The sequence below is a fragment of the Papio anubis genome, chromosome 6 (assembly GCF_008728515.1).
Source record: "Papio anubis isolate 15944 chromosome 6, Panubis1.0, whole genome shotgun sequence".
NCBI classification, from domain to species: domain Eukaryota; kingdom Metazoa; phylum Chordata; class Mammalia; order Primates; family Cercopithecidae; genus Papio; species Papio anubis.
Window position 1 is genome coordinate 161,278,177 of NC_044981.1, and position 15,299 is coordinate 161,293,475.

The window sequence follows — 15,299 nt, forward strand, 5'->3', positions numbered from 1 at the left end:
CAATTGCTTCTGTCTGATATTAATGTACCATACCATTTTTATGCTTACTCTTTCTATGGTGTATTTTTCATACTTTTAATTTTAGTACACATGTGTCTATAAATTTTAAATAGGTCTTTTTTAGCCAGAATATAGTAAATGATTTTATCCCATCTAGCACTCTCTGTGTTTAATTGGTATATTTAATCAATTGACATTTAATATAATTATTGATATGGTTATGTTTAAGTGTAAACTGTGTCATTCATTTTTCATTTTTTTCTATGACTTTTTTTCTCTCTTACTCCTTTTTTGCATCCTCTGGGTTGATTAAATATTATTGTTGCACTGCATTTTATTTACTGAAAGTACTGTTGGCCACCTCTCATTTTACCCCTTTTCTAAATGATTGATTTAGGCATACAATATGAAAGTTAGGCATATTATATGAAAAACTTATCATTTAACAAAGTCAGTAGCACATCACACATTGGCGTTTTCCATGTCCTACTTCACACTTCTCAGTTCACATCTGAAAGTTGCTTTTTATTTCTCACCTCACACTTAAAGCTTCAATTTCCTGCTTTACAAATGCAATGAACTGACAATGGTTTAATTCATTCCCACATTATAGTTGGTGCTATTGTTGTGATATTTTTCTTTTATATGAGCTATCTTAGATTTATAATTTTTGTTTTAGACAATTAGATACCTTAAATAAAATTGTGACTAAAAACATACATACAAATAAATATATGTGTATCAATTTATTTACTTTTGGTTTTGCTCATTTTTACTGAAAATATGATTATCTATGTTGTGTCATTATTCTTCATCCCAAAGAACTTCATTTTTATACAGTATAGTCCAGATGGAAATATTTATTTCATGTTTATCTTTTAAATGATATTTTCACTGGATACAGAAACTTGAAATACAAATTATTTAATTAGACAATAAAAAATAGAATAAATCAAGAAGTTCAAACGTTTTATTTTTAACTCAGCAGTACACATAAATATTGACACAAATAATAGGAAAGAATGAAAGCATACATTCTCAACAGGAAAATGACAAGGAGCAAACAACTACCAAATGAAGGAAATTCTAATACATAGTAAGAGATTTCTTTTACAATAATGTAAGAATAATTTTTAAAAAATGAAGTGTATCTTTTCCTACACAAACATTATTATCTATATGTATGCCAATGGAAATATATATATATATTTTTTAATATTTGAATGTTTATTATTGTTAAATATCTTTTATATCTGATAATATTCGTTTTTTAGAAATCTACTCTTTAAATGTTAATTTAACCAATCCAGCATTCTTTGGTGTTTGTATGGAATATCTTTCTCCACTGATTTACTTTTGATCTATATTTAAGTTGATGTTTATTTATTTATGGTAGAGTTCTTATAAAATATATATCACTGGTCTTGCTTTTAATAAAATCTGAATTATTTTAACTGGTAGGTTCAAATCATTTCCATTTAATGTGATTATTCATATTTTTGGATTAAAATCTATCATACTGCTATGTATTTTCTATTTTCCTTTTATTATTTGTTCATTTTTTCCTCTTTTATACCTTCTTTCATATTATATGATTTTTTAAATTACTGTATTTTAACTTCATTTATGTTTTATTTCTTACTCTGCTCTTTAAAATTTTACTGAGTATACTAGCATTTATATTACTAATCTGTAAGTAATCACAATCTTTCTTCAAATAATATCACAGTGCTTCATATATAATGTATGAAACTTACAACAGTATCATCCCAATTCCCCTGCCCAAGTTTTATGCTATTGCTTTCATACATTTTATTTTACATATAGAAACAAACAATATGTTGGTATTATTTATTCCATACACAGTTATCTTTTAGATTGATTTAAAAAGCAGAAAAATGAATTGTATAATCATTTCAATTTTACAACATTCTTACTGCAACACTTGTGTCTATATGACGTCTTATTCTTTCTGCCTGAAGAGCTTCCTTTACCAATTTTACTAGTGGAAATTGATTAATATGAGCTTATTCTGTTTTTGACTTTTTGAAAAGCTTTAATGTCCTTTTGATTTCTAAGACATGTTTTTTGCTGAATACAGAATTCTAGTTTGAGATTTTTTTTCTTTCAGCATTTAAAAAAATGGTACTTATTGTCTTCTGGTATACATAGTATCTAATAAAAAGTCTGCTGTAATATTGATCTCTGACAACTGTAAGTAATGTGTCTTCTCACTGGCTATATTTAATATTTTCTACCTGTATCTTTGTTTCTGGCTGATATTATGTGACATTCTTGGATGTGTGGTTTCATATCTTTCATTTTGATAAAAAAGAAACAGCCATTATTTTTTCAAATATTTTTTCTGCCTCATTCTTTCTTATCTTTATCTGGGATCTCAATTATACAAAAGTTAGACCCTTTGTGTTACTGTGTTATTTTGCACATCTTCTGTACTCTTTTTCGTTGTTGTTGTTGTTGTTGTTGTTGTTTTTGACAGAGTTTTGCTCTTGTTGCCCAGGCTATAGTACAATGGCATGATCTCAGCTCACTGCAACCTCTGCCTCCCAGGTTCAAGTGGTTCTCCTGCCTCAGCCTACTGAATAGCTGAGATTACAGGCATGTGCTACCTCACCCCGCTAATCTTGTATTTTTAGTAGAGACAGAGTTTCACCATGTTGGTCAGGCTGGTCTGGAACTCCTGACCTCAGGTGATCTGCCTACCCCGGCCACCCGAAGTGCTGGGATTACAGGTGTGAGCCACCATGCCCAGCCTGTTCTTTTTATTTCTTTAATTTTTAAATGATTTTACCTTTACCTTCTTTTTTAAATTGTGTCATTTCCACTGCACTATCTTCAAGCCAATGATTCTTTTTTCAAATATAGAAAATTGTATAATAAGATCATCCGGCATTTTTAAATGTCTGTTACTATATTTTATTAGATTACCTTAGTTTTTCATCTGTTTTTTTCTGAAGAGCACCATGTATTCCCACTGTCATTTTCCATTATATCAGAGGTTGGCAAACTACAAGCCATTGACCATTCAGCTGTTTTCATAAATAAATTCTTATTGGGATACAGCCCTGTTCATTTATTTATGTTTTCCTCTATGTATGTTTTTTAGCTTAATGGAAGTGTCAAATAATTGTGGCATATGTTGCACGACTCTCCAAACAAAACGTGTACTTCTCCTTGAAGAAAAATTTTGCCAAAACCTGCACCAAGCTAACTACTACACATATAAAGAAAGCCATTTAAGACCAACGAGACCCTAGCCAAGTGTCTATTAGAACTTCCAGCCTATACTTGCCTTGCAATATTATTAATTAAGTAAATGCATAATAATTTTGTTATGCAGCAATAGTGTGGCTGCTATACTTATGAGCAATAGTCAGATCACAAAAGTTAGAAAAATCAAGCATTTACAAGGAAGTAGAAAGTAAAAAACACCAATTTGGGGCCAGGCACGGTGGCTCACACCTATAATCTCAGTACTCTGGCAGGCCAAGGTGGGCAGATCACCTGAGATCAGGAGTTCAAGACCAGCCTGGCCAACATGGTAAAACCCCATCTCTACTAAAAAATACAAAAATTAACTTTGTGTAATGGCGGGCACCTGTAATCTCAGTTACTTGGGAGACTGAGGCTGGAGAATTCCTTGAACCCAGGAGGCAGAGGTTGCAGTGAGCCAAGATCATGCCACTGCACTCCAGCCTAGGCAACAGAGCGAGACTTGGTCAAAAAAAAAAAAAAAAAACATTCCCACCAATTATGAAATATTCTTCTAAAATGTTTAAACTGATTATTATCTATTCTTTACCAGTTTTAACAAAAAAATAAGTTGTGTGCTCCAAAGCCACACTTTTTAATGAATAAATGGTCTAGTGGAATAATAGAATGAACTGACATGGATAAAAGAGACTTAAGAGACCTATCATCTGAATGCAATGAATAAACTTATTTGAATCCTGATTCATATGAATTGACTATACAATTATATTTTTAAGAAATTGGATAAAATTGTACATGAACTTTTTTATAGGTTATGATAAAGGAGAATTTCAGTTTGTTAGATGTAATAACAATTTAGGGCTTCTTTTAAGGACGAAATTATAAACTATATGGGATTTCTTTTAACATATTCTAGGAAAAACAATTGGGGTAATACATAAAAGAACAGAAATATGTGGATAATTTTTGGATTTAAATTATTGGATACATATGGGTTAATTATACATATGCTTTATTTTTATGTATGGTTAACAATGTCAAAAATTAAGAATTCAAAAATTGTATACATACATATATTCCTACCTATATGCATATATGGAACAATAGGAAAAATTGAAAAGAAGATTATATGGAATAAAGCCTATAATCCAAGCACTTTGGGAGGCCAAGAGGTCAGGAGTACAAGACCAGCCTGGCCAACAGGTTGAAACCCCGTCTATAGTAAAAACACAAAAATTAGCCGGGCATGGCAGACGTGGTGGCGTGCACCTGTAGTCCCAGCTACTTGGGAGGCTGAGACAGGAGAATTGCTTGAACCTGGGAGGCATAGGTTGCAGTGAGCCAAGATCACACCACTGCAAAAAAAAAAAAAGCTATCTAAGGGGCTGGTAAAAGACTATGTCTTGAAAGACAATTTTTAGCAAAGTATCTCAACATATAATTAGATCATCAATGAAAACCTAAGTTACAAAGCTCTCCAAACATTATCATGATCAATACACTAATGTTATTCTTCTAGATGTGTTTGAAATAGCGGCATTGCTGTAATAAATGACTAGCAAGTAGGACTACCTATAAGAAAGGTACACAAGATTAACACCTTAAGACTATATTGCGTTTGGCAATGGCAAATAATCTATTGGGCGTGGGTAGAATACTACAAATAAATGCTTCATTTTGCATGACTAAAATTGTAAAAGCGGAAAAGAAGTCTTCACTGATCAGATTTTAGACCATATTATATTTTATTTGTTTCTGTTTTCTCCTTCTTGCAGGTGAACAAGGTTTATCTGTTTCGTGAGATTACACTTGGGTAGGGCACTGGTTGGGAAGATTCTCAATCAATTATGCTCACTGAAATGAAACAAGAACACCAATGTACCTTCTCCTGCCTTTTAGAAATCCTAATTATGTGTATTTGTTTAGTTCCTAGTCCTTGTTTGAATGTGGACTATTGAATATAGGGTGACATTTAAACGACCAAGAGAGACAAAATTAATTTATATTTAAATCTAATAACAGTCAGATAGTCCATAGAACGAGAGCCCAGGTTTGCATGGGCTGTGTGAACTGCAGGTTTTCTGAGGATGAGAGAAATATAGGAGAGACATGAACTATTTCTCTGAAGATTCAGGGACATTCAGGTGAATAAAGGTGATTGTAGGTCATTTTCCTGTGAGTCATAAGTTGCTATTTTATTGAGATGGCCTTGGTAAAGCTGCAGTTAACATTTAAGTTGCTGTTTGATTCTTTTGTTTGTCTCATACTGGTTTTCTTTTGAATGTGATGTTGTTTTGAGACAGGTTACAAGGTAGCCCAGTTTTATTCAAGTTAGAGGAAAGTCTGCCCTCCTAGGTTCTGAGTATAGGTTATCTGTTGGTCTATGTTTAGGATTCTTCTGAGTCCTTATTTTGTTTTATTGTCTTCATCCATCTTTTAATGAAAACTAAAGAAAGGCTGTTTTCCAAATGTGATTTTAAAACACAATTTTAAAGTGTTCCTCTCTAGCCTAGATTTAAACCGTAATCACAAAAATCGCCACTGAAAGGCCTTTGCAAACATTGTTTATTAATTTTCTAGTTACAGAACAAAAATATTAATGCTACTTTGAAACAGAGATTTTGATTTTTTTTCTCCACGCAAAACCTGTCTATTTTACAGATACCCCATCATAAATCACTGCTATTTGTAATAGTCACATCCATCATTTGACCTTTCTACTGTATAATACATGACAACAAAAATCATTCTCCAAAGACAGAATATTCTCATTAAATTCTGTGTCCTATTACAGTATTTGGTTTTTAAAATCAGTGAAGTCTCATTTCAGCATTTTACTAATAACAAGTGGCTAATGCTTGAAAACAACAGAAATGACCTTTTTCTGCCCCCACATTAATCCCTGTGTAAAGGACAAACAAGTGTTTTATCATAAACCAATCCCAGAATGGAACCATGATCTAAAATATACCACCAATTAAACAATAATTCAGCGGCTTTGATTGTAAGTCCTCTGTGTGGAACAGATTAAAAGAATGCCATCCATGTATTCCAGGAGAAAACCAATTAAGCCAACCACATAATGAGCAATGATGCTCTCTCACATCTGCCAGCAAAAACAATCAACTTAATCTATTATAGACCGGTATGTTTCCATTCAGTATTCTATATGGGTGACTTAAATAAACAAACCAAGTGCACAGAACCAACACTTGGTTATATGTCTGTGAAGTAACAGCTTTAAGAACCTAAGGTCTTTCAAATGGTTTACGGCCAGTGCTTTAGATCTTAGGTCTAAGTAAGAAGAAAGAAAACTTATAATATTTTTCATGCCATATTTTCTGGATATTTGTCGTCATCTTATATTCCTAATATTATCTTTTAGTCAATTTGAGAAAATGTTATAAACTTCTCAAAAAGTAAGTTGAGCTTAGTTGGTAAGCACTGAGTTCCGCATTTTCCTAATATTGGATTTTTTCCCTGAAAATTAAGAATGAAAGTATCATTGATATGTTATCTGTTTCTCATTTAATCTCACACTTAGATTTTTATACAATTTTATAACTAATGTTATTTAAATATTTAAAATTATTTCTGGAAGACCTTGTCATCTCTGAGTGATTTTTTTGTTGTTGTTGCTTTGGAGGGAGGTATCAGTACTGTATTAATAATCCAATCAAGATTCATAAGGAAGAGTCATTATTTTATCTTTAGCAACCAAATAACATGTAAATTGGGATATTTATATTTAGTCATTCAGTTTCCCTGGGCCAAACAAAGAAATGAGAAATGAAACATGTAACATTCAGTCATACCCTTAGTACCTTTATTCCTCAGGCTCCCCAGGACCTGAAGTAAATAAATGGATTTCCAACAACTCCAATAAGGCAAATAAGAGCAAACTATAATTAGCATTCATTTATTCATACTCTCAACAAATATGTATTGAGTGCCGTCTGTATTCTCAGCACAATTTTGAAATAATGCATAAATATACAATGTTATAACTAGATTTTCACATTAACTTTTCAACGTGGTGTATGCTTTTCCTTCAGTTCATTAATCCAAGCCTAGTTTTCTGGACCAAATAACAAAAACCTAAGAGATTTCATGAGAAGTGTGTGTGTGTGTGTGTGTGTGTGTGTGCATGTAAAACACAGAGCCCAAAACTTAATAGGTATATAAGTATATTCTTGGTTTCTTCATTTGGGAAACTGTCAATCATGTTAAAGATATATGAGTATTTTGGCTATACTCTTACAAAGTTTAATTTATATTAGCACGTTATCATCACCTGATGTATTATATCAAATACGATTTCACTGCATTATTTATGTATCTATTTTACATCCTTACATGACGAAAATAAAACTTAAGATGTATTATTTATTCATTATTTGTGATTATATGTATATGTATATTAAATATTTATCATTTTCCTATTTTTCTATAATCCTCTCTATTTTATAGTGTGCCATATGTTTAATTTCACTCATTTGAACATTTATTAATGTATACATTCGTTAAAATATTTATAGTTTATTCCTACTGATTATTTATGGTTTATTCTTATTAATTTATTCTTCTTATTCTTCTTAAGATGTTACTTTTATTGATTATGTATATACATTTTGTAAATAGTTAAATATGCAAAACACAACGTATATGATTCATGAAGACACTGCTTCTGCCTAACTTAGTCTTTCTATACAGCACTACAAAAGCAACAACTTAAGGTCAAAATGAATAAGTTGAACATTGTTGTAGGACTTTTTTCAGTGAATTGTGGAGTATTCTGATAGCAGCCAATACAAGAGAAGATGAAAGCATTATATGTCTGTAATACTATGAGTGGCTGCATTTATAATTTTGATTGAGAAAAATATCCAACATTAAATAGTTTTGATAGTATACAAGTCTCCTTTACAAAGATACTCATTCTTTTTTCAAACATTTGCATGAAGTACACCAAATGTATAAGAAAAAATGTTGACTAAGGTTTTACTTTAAGTATTATGATGACTATTATTATATATGCTACATTTCATCATCTAAATTATGCTAGGCAGGCACTTTACATGCAATAACTAATTCATTAGTAAAAATGGTATATTGAGAACATACTGGATTTTGATGAAGTTCTAAGGTCAAAGGAATATTTGGTAGTTTTTTAAATTTTATAAATAATAAAAGCCCACTGCAGAGAGCTTGGAAACACTTTTGTTTTTCACATGGGTGTATTATGAATAGGATTAGATGTCGTATTCTTTTATGACATTTGCAGTAACTTCCTAGTCTTTCAAAAGATATCATGATTGCATGTATATATTGTTCTCATGTTTTTCCACTATTTAAAATAATTCTGTGGTAAGCATCTTTGGTGTAAGCATTTTTGTACATATTATTTATATTTTTCTTAGAAAATATTTTTAAAAGAATCAGCAGGGCCAGATCTATTTGGTACATCACCGTACCATATATGCTCCTATACCCATTGCTGCTAAAGCATGCTCCCATGCTAACATACTAATAATCTCATAGTTTTAAGGTGGCACATTCTTGATTTTCTCTGTGATAGAAAATCTTTCTATATCCATGGCTAGCCTTATTTCTTTTTCTACAATTACCTGTTCAAGTATTCTTGACATCTCATTGAGTAATTAATTTGCAAGTAACCTTTATATTCTCAAGTAAATAATATTGTATAGTCTTTTGTTATAACATGTTCAAAAGGAAAAAAGAGCAGTATTTGAAATTATCTTGCATATATTTGTGATGTTATTTAACTAAAATCTTAAGGTATCCTTTAAATTTCAAAAATTAAGAGCAACCTTATATTACAATTTTTGTTTATATTTATTATAGTTATCAGGTTGTTACATTTCCATTATTTTAAGATGCTTTGTGTGTATATTTTTAACAATGAAACCAATTATTGATGTATCTCATATATTATTTTTCAAATATAAAAACTTAGATGTAGTTTAGCTGTAAGAAATGCTGTACATGTCAATTGCATCTATTATGTTACATCTGTCATAGTCACCATGTCCTTAGCAATATAACACACAGATAAAGTACTATTACATAAATCTTATGGGCAGGGACATTTGTTTGTAACTGTCTATTTTTGGTGATTTTTATTTTTGCCCCATATGGAGTGGGTACTGTCTATCAAGTGAGGCTTGGCAGTAGCTGCAGGAGCAGCAGCATCAAGAGTGAGACACTGATGAAAAGAGAAGAGGAGCTGCAGATCAGATTTCTTCAGGAGAAGGAAGAAAGTAATAGGTCAAGGGAAGGATAAGCAGTAGACAGAGAAAAACTGGCCAGATTAGTAGCAGAAGATCTAAGGAGGATGGGGAAGCAGACGGCTTTACAAAAAGCATCATGAACAGGGTTGTGTGCTGAAGGGAGATGGAATGCAGGGGAGACTCGGAGTGCCTGGAATAGGCAACAAAGAGGTTCACAAGTCAAGTGGAATGACTCAGTCATAAGATGGTAATGACACCTGAGAGACCACACTCTTTGGAGAAGCATCCCAAAGGAGAGAGGGTGATATGGAATCAGGGAGAGAGACACTGGGAGAAGAGGCTCTCTTCTTGAAGAGGCGCATGGAGAAAGAGGGAGGCATGGATAAATGTGGTGTATTTTTCCTGGGCCCTGGGAAGTTAAAGGAGTTCCCAACAGATGGTCCTGACTTAATGAGATAATTTAGTGGTGCGAAGGAAGGCTGAGAAGAACGTTGCAAGTCTGCGGATACTGAAGGGAAGAGAGAGGCCCCACAGCAGCTGAGAACCACGTGTAGTGAGCATGAATGTGTACTGGGCTGATTTTCATGATTACAGGATTTTTTTTTTAGCATTGAAGAACTTAATGTTTAGTGTTCTGCTGTCCTAGAGATAAGAACAGAGAGGGCAATGTGGATGTTAAGCTAGAGTTGTGTATGAGAGTTATCGCAAACAGAGGAGGAAATGCAAGTTTAAGTGAAATAGTCACTTGGATGACCTACAGTATTGTCTACAACTGATAGGACTTGGAAATTGACTAAGGAAACTGATGACCTGGGAGGAAACAAAGTCATTTGAGGGAGCAGTCGTCTGAAGAAGTTTATGGGGATTGAGGACTTGAAACTCACCTAACAGTGGGGTTACAAGGCTATGGTTAAGATGCTGGACTCTGAGGTTCTGATGACATGGTTCAGTGCCTTAGGCCAGGTGACTTAAGAGGAGTGGAGTTGGAGATCAGGAAATCACAGGCTGACACCCTAATGCCAAACTTCCATCCACAGCTCTAAGTTGGGTGGCACTCGCCTGACATTTGCACTGACATCTTTCCCAAAGCTTCTCATGTCCCTCCCTCTCCCTCAGCCACAGGTTGACTTCGTCTCCTGTGTCCTCAATGATTTCCTGCATATTCCTGTTTATTCTCATGTTCTCAAATCCTTATTTCCATCAGGCATCCAAGAACCTTGACATAAGAACAGCCACAGAAAAATGCATCAAACATTAGTTCAAGGACATTGAAAGAAAAACAATTTATAAAATAGTTACAAATTACACAGGTAAATAATGGATGGTACACAGAGTTTAACCAACTTCTACCTAAGCTAACAATTTAGATTTCTCCCTGTGTAGTGTTAAGTCTTCCCTGCCAATCTTCACCCGGTCATCAAATTATTAACTACATGGAGTCTAGACACAGAAACCAGGATGTAAGTCCTAAGAATCTCACCATATGACACGCATGGCATGCATCTGGTCCCCCCAAGGTGGTCTCAACCCGCTGGCCCATTACTGGCCATCTAAATGGAAGTTAATGTTTCCATGCCATTGTCACTATTCAAAGGACACATGGAGAAATTACAAATGGCTGTGATCTTAAGTCATCAGCCCATCTTTTAAAAAGTAAATAAGGCTCTTTTTATTTTTTCTCCCAGCTGCTCAGTCACTTTTTGTGACAGAAATGCAGTGTCATTATCTTTCAGTGTGAACTCCACATGAAAGCTGAAAATGAACTAGAGCGTCTGGAAAATGTGGCCTGGTTAAAATCTACCCATCGGCAAGCACTCGAGCAATGTCTGAGTGGCCTGGTAATGGAGCCCCTCACAGGGCCTGTCACCAGCACATCACAGGCATCACTCGGAGGCAGTTTCCGTGGGGCATAGCCAGCTCCCTGTTTCTTCAAATTCAAAAACTAACCCTTCCATATATATACCCCACCCTCTAAATGAGAAGCTCGATGTAAACTGTCCATGCTAGGAAATGAGGTAACCAACAGTGAGTAATCAAGGGTCTCACGTTTGCTGCCTCAGCATTTCCCTGACTATTCTTTTTTTCTCTCCATCTTCCCTTTCTTTTCACTAGAATTCATTTTCTGAACTCTTTTCTGTCACAGATGCTTAACCTTCACTTTGCTTTCCTGAAATGTGGCCTGGAGAATCAGGTCTTTTCAATCTGCTCGATGTGTTTTTCCGCCTTGGCCAACATTAGAATTGGAAAAAATTTGGGGACCGCATAAAGCTGGCAGGACAGAGCCATCCACACCATATTTCTTTGTTATTTGTGCTTAATATATTGTTGGCAGCCTTGACTGTTTTAGGTTCTTGGCAGGATTTGGTCTCTCTTTCCTTGGCACTATTCCCTCGTTTTTGAACATGCAGGGAAATTTATTTAGAGAGCTTTTCAAGAGTCCATTTTTAGACCCACGGATGTAAAACTCACCAGTCGACCCTGTTCCATCAAACAGCCAAGAAGCAGTCCTTATTGTAATTAATCATTACAATAATCATTAATAATTAGTGACGTGCACATACATTTTGAACCTTAAAAACACAATATATGCTTGCAAGTTGCATCACATCTCAGTAAAAATCTTCAGAAGACACTTGTGGCAATGTGCAGAATCTCACTGTGAACTAGTGGCTGAGAGGCCATGAGGAGGCAGAATGCATTTGACAAAATGCAAAATGCCTTGAAATGTAGAAGAGTTTGGCAACATGCAGCTATGCCAGTGAATTCCAGTATTTGTTGCATTCGGTTTTAGCTCATTATAAAGAAAATGTTTTGCAAATCAGGTAGAAGAAGCTGCTCCCTAATAATTAAGGCATGTGTCCTAAACGGGTAGTCAATTTCTTGACTGGAGGCGACCTTGAGCTGATAGCACATGTCAGTTCAGAGATGTAGTGCAAGGAGTGAATTTCGTCAGGCCTATTATACTGTATAAAAAGAGATTTCACCTTGATCACTGCTGTCTGCTTAATGGTTGCTCCAGTTCACATCTCATTTGGTTAACAGAAATTTAGAGAAAAAAAATTAAAACTGGTGAAAAAAATTCATCAAAATGGAAAATCAGTCGCTGGCATCTCTTACTGCAGCCCCACTATACTCGAGCTAACTTACAGCCCCTCTCTAACCTATACATAAATCATTCTTCAGAGTTTATTCCAATCATTGAAACCTGCAAGTACATGGATCGTGTACTGCCAAAAGATTCTGCATTGGCATTTAAAATATGAATTTAAAAGCTTAAAAATATATACCACATTAAGGTTGTTTATCTCTGATATGTGGGATTGTTTTCTCCTTTTATTCTTTTGTATGCAATCCTTTTATAATTGGATGAACAGTATGTAATTTTAAGAAAGAGAATGTCTTTCCTCAAGTATCAGGAGAATGAACAATCTTAAAAATTAAAATCTACTTTTTGTGCAAGAATTTTCCAAACACTTGAGCAATTTTTGACTTAAATCCTAACGTTTCATGACTGAAGGTGTACTTAGCAACTATTCCATGGTGCATGCTCCAAAAACTACTCCAATATGCCAGTGAGTATTTTCTACTCCAAAGAATAGTGAACTATGTCCTGTCAGCCCAACTCGACTGACTCCGTCTTTTTCTATGGCCCACAAGCACATAATACTTTTCATCTTTTCAAAGGGTTGTATTTTAAATGGTTATTTTAGTACCTACACAATCCCCTCCACTTTTGGTATATGTTTGTTTGACAGAGAAACCTAAAACATTTATTTTCTGCCCCTTTAAGAAAGAACTCACTCATCACTGATGTAACAAAAAGTGGTCCATATTGAAAGAATTGTAGGATACAGTAAGTAAACACAGAAAAATGTGTTTTCACTCAATCCTTCTCAAAGCTTTAATGTGCTATTATGTATTATAACAGTAACTAAACTATAACTATGCATCCTCCCCAAACTATTTGACCATATAGATCTTCCTTCTGGGCAGGCTTTGTGATATATTCAAGGTTATTATGAAGTGTGGTGCATGTGTTATTCAACCAAAGGAAGTTTTCTCTGTGCCTTTGTAGGAATTCATAAAGACAACTTACTACATTCAGGGCCCAGATGCAGCTCTTTATGGAAAACGACGTCATGCAAAACAGTGCCTCTGCTCGGAGTTCACAATCATTTCGAGAAATACAAGATTCATTTTTTAAAGTGTGGAAATGGTATCTCTCAAAGACATCAGTAATAGAAATAAAAGCCAATAATTAAATTTGGATTTATTCTCTTTTTTCTAGCACACGGCCTTTGGGATGGGTAGAGAAAGAAGCGCCCTTCCTTACAAAGACAGGAAATCGGGCATCTCAGTTCTAAGAACTGTGTCTCTTTATCCACAGGGATTGGTAAACAGACTTTTCAAAGTGTTGCTAAGAACCATAAAACTTTCGTATCTTTTGTATGTCAGGGCTTTAGAGAGAACAGGGAATGAAGAAGAGCTGAAAAGAACATGTGTAAGAGACCAGGAGAGAGTGTGGGATGTGACCTTGAAGCCCAGAGCATGGTCTCCAGAGTGTTCCAGGGGCAGTAAATGGCCAAGTGCGCAGGGCCAGTGCACAGATGTTGGTCAACGCAAAATGGCACGTGCAAGTTCCACAGCTGCCGGATAAAACCCTGCACCAACACGGTCACCCTGCACCAACATTGTGGCCCAGGAAAGGTCACCAGGGAGGCTTGCCTTGCCCTGGCTGTGGGAATAGTGCTCTGCTTGTTCTTTGCAACTTGTTTGTTCAATTTTGACCATCACATGAATGGAATCAATATCACGCCACATATGTTAAGACATTACCAGCAAAACACAGGACAGACAGACAGCAAAACACAGAGAATTGTGCAGGTTTCAAGGAGCTGAACTCTGTGAGGTAAGTTTTACGTATCTACTCATTGTAAATATAAGTAATGTTTTAAAAGAGGTTTTGCCTTGACCTAGAGCATAAGCAAGTTCCCTGACTCAAAATATTCTATTCTCCACTACTTCAATTGTTCAGTTTTCCCAACTCCCTAGATCCTTCAACAGGCATCCAGGTCTGCCCAGGGTGCAGCCCAGAGATTTCCGGTTTGCCCAGTTTAGAAATCCAAAAAGTCTTGCTTTTTACCTTTAGATAGTTCCAAAACAGGAAAATAACCCTATTTCTTAAGTGTTAATAATATGAGAGGTCATAAAATTGATTAGACGTTAAGATACATTAAGTATGAGATGGTTAAATCAGACACAAAAGAACTGGAGATTTTAACCTGTATCAGACCTTCCTGTAAACCAAGGGATAGGCATAAATGACTTTGAGACACAAGGAAGCATGAAGACTGAGACCACCTGGCACCCATATCTCACTGGGTCAGAATGTTCCCTAACCCAAATTAAATACGTGAGATCTCTAGATGATGTTACATAGGATATTATGTTACAAAGGGAGCTACTTTGATCGTAAAATATCTCCATTTTTTACCTTTGAAAATACATAACTGTCATTGATATTTTTAGTGGATCATGCTCCATAAATTCATACATTTCAGTTTGGTTCACTATAAAAAATCTAAGTTGACCAGATATAACCTGCTAAAAGCATTCTTTCAATAACGACTCTTCCCTATACTAGCAAATGCTATCAATAATTTATGTTAGCATGTTTTTAAAAAGACCTATTCGTAATTTTTTTCTTTGTATTCTCACTCTTGGTGTTCATATGATAGAAAAAAAATGGGTTATAGATCAGCTACTAATCCTTTCTTTCCCATTCTTTACTTTCAAATATCATTTCCTAAGCAC

At 34.6% G+C, this 15,299-nt stretch overlaps 1 long non-coding RNA gene across 1 annotated transcript in view; it reads left to right on the forward strand.

Moving 5' to 3' along the window:
- LOC103884136 overlaps positions 1-13,748 on the forward strand; it is a 32,598-nt gene extending 18,850 nt beyond the window's left edge. The window contains exon 3 of the long non-coding RNA XR_646642.4: positions 13,561-13,748. This is a non-coding gene — a long non-coding RNA (uncharacterized LOC103884136). The remainder of the gene's footprint in view (positions 1-13,560) is intronic.
- The last annotated feature ends 1,551 nt before the right edge of the window (positions 13,749-15,299 follow it).